Below are 2,546 nucleotides of genomic sequence, written 5' to 3'. Positions count from 1 at the left end.
GCCCGTGACATGTGTAAGGATTTTCGAGCAAGATCATTGCCAGTGCCCCTGGACTGGCTCTTGTGTGGGTGGCACATAAAATACACCATTTTGAGCGTGGCCGTTGCCAGTACCGCCCGACTGGCCTTCGTGCCGGTGGCACGTAAAAGCACCCACTACACTCTCTGAGTGGTTGGCGTTAGGAAGGGCATCCAGCTGTAGAAACTCTGCCAAATCAGATTGGAGCCTGGTGTAGCCATCTGGTTTCACCAGTCCTCAGTCAAATCATCCAATCCATGCTAGCATGGAAAGCGGACGTTAAACGATGTTGATGATGATGATGACGTATGTATGTATGTGTGTGTGTCATTGTGTTTGTCCCATCACCATTGCTTGACAAAACAGTATTAGTTTGTTTACATCCCTGTAACTTGGTGATTTGGTAAAAGAGGCCAATGGAATATGTACCAGACTTAGAAGTACTAGGAATGATTCATTCAAGGTAGTGCCCCAGCATGGCCAAAGTACAATGACTGAAACAAGTAAAAGATGAAACACACACACACACACACACATACACACATATGCTGATGTTTGTTTCATTATTCAATTACAATAATTTCGAATTTAGGCACAAGGCCAGCAATTTCGGGGGAGGGGGATAAGTCAAGTAAATCAACCCCAGTACTCAACTGGTATCTATTTTATTTATCCCCCCCAAAAAAAGGATGAAAAGCAAAGAATAAAAACAATTTTACATTAATCTGATGGGTTACTCTATGCTTTTGCTGAGTACAACTTTATTATTCTTAAACAAGAATATTGACAGTGACTTCGAAGTTTTGGCCAGTTAAGCCATCATTGGACTGCTATACTTTGAAGTTAATTTTGTGTGTGTGTGGTAGTGGGGGAGACAAATACAAACACAATCACACACACACACTGAGAAGCTTCCTCACAGTTTCCATCTACCAAATTCACTCACACGGCATCAGTCAGCCTAAAACATTTACCCAAGGTGCCATACAGTGGAACTGAACCAGAGAGCACATGGCTACAAAGTGAGGTTCTTAACTACACAGCCAAATTACAAAAAAGGGTGTTCAGAATATCCTGCTCACATCCACCCTCATCTGAAATACCGTTCACTCTTCCAGCCATCCCCACCCCGCCCTCTTATATCTTATTCACTTTTTCATCTTCTTTTTTCTCACTCTCCCTTTTCACACACACACACACACACACACATACACACAACACACACACACACACACATCACTAAGTTTGGTGATAAACATAAAAGCTATCAACAAGGCACACACCCTTCTTCAACAAGATACTCCTACCTTCCTACTCATATTGACATAGAATGTGTGTGTGTGTGTGTGTGTGTGAGAGAGAGAGTGAGTGAGTGTGTGTGTCTATGACTGTTGAAGTGTATCCGTCTAAGTGTGTCTGTGTGTCAGTGTCTGGGTGTATAGATATTAATATATGTACGTATGAGCACTTAGATATATGTATATATGTGTGTATATTTATATGTCTGTGTATACATATGTGTGTATATATGTGTATATATATATATATATACATATGTGTGTGTGTATGTGTATGTATATATGCATATGTATGTTTGTGTGTATGTTTATGTGTGTATGCATATATGTGTACATGTATGTATATATATGTGTGTGTGTTTGTGTATGTATATATGCATATATGTTTGTATTCATATATATGTGTATATTTATGTATGTATATGTGTGTATATGTATGTATATATATTTATATGTGTGTGTGTGGGGGGGGGGTGTATATCTATGTATATATACATGCATATAAGTTTATATATATACATAGGCACATGCACATACACACACACAGAGGGCTCAACATAATCTCTAGGAATACAATGGTGAGAAAGTAAAGAAATACTAATTACTAATAATAATAATAATAATAATAATAATAATAATAATAATGATAATAACAACAACAATGACAATAATAATGAGAAGTACAAGAGCAAGAACATGAGTGAAGAATCCTACAGGAAGACAGTACCACTGCCAGTAATGTTGTTATTTTAGCCCATGTAGTTTTGAGACGAAAGAGGGGCGTTGGTACATGATATTCTTGTATGCTTTGTACGCATAGCGCCGCCATTATAAAGTGGTCACTTCCTCCGATAGAAAATTTCTAATGATTGCTGTTGTTTCTCTTCTGCAGTCACACCAGTACCACCACCACCACCACCACCACCACCATTCTCACCACCGTCGTTAACCAAAGAGGCTTCTCTGTTGACCGTCATTTTGACCAGATATAGGGCAGAGGACAATGACAGGATTTACCATGTTGCATCGAGACAGATACAAATTGGATTAGCCAGATTAAGTTGGTCTTTATAAATAACACCATTGGTCGTCTGCGAGAGATGGAGAGATGGATAGAAGCAATCAGCCACCAGAGGGCACACTGTGTCTATGGTAAGTACAGACATATATATTTATATATGTATTTGCTTGCACATTATATATACACACACACACACACACACACACACA

At 39.0% G+C, this 2,546-nt stretch overlaps 1 protein-coding gene across 3 annotated transcripts in view; it reads left to right on the top strand.

Annotated features, from left to right (window-relative positions):
* Nucleotides 1-2,546, top strand: part of LOC106877481 (heparan sulfate glucosamine 3-O-sulfotransferase 5) — a 471,645-nt gene that overhangs the window by 395,813 nt on the left and 73,286 nt on the right. For all 3 annotated transcript variants that reach the window (XM_052971096.1, XM_052971095.1, XM_014926397.2), the window contains one exon: nucleotides 2,209-2,468. The gene's annotated coding sequence lies outside the window, so the exon portion shown is untranslated. The remainder of the gene's footprint in view (nucleotides 1-2,208; nucleotides 2,469-2,546) is intronic.

The sequence above is a fragment of the Octopus bimaculoides genome, chromosome 10 (assembly GCF_001194135.2).
Source record: "Octopus bimaculoides isolate UCB-OBI-ISO-001 chromosome 10, ASM119413v2, whole genome shotgun sequence".
In the NCBI taxonomy this organism is placed as follows: Eukaryota; Metazoa; Mollusca; class Cephalopoda; order Octopoda; family Octopodidae; genus Octopus; species Octopus bimaculoides.
The sequence above is the reverse complement of the archived record's forward strand: the minus strand, read 5'-3'. Positions and strand labels throughout refer to the sequence as shown.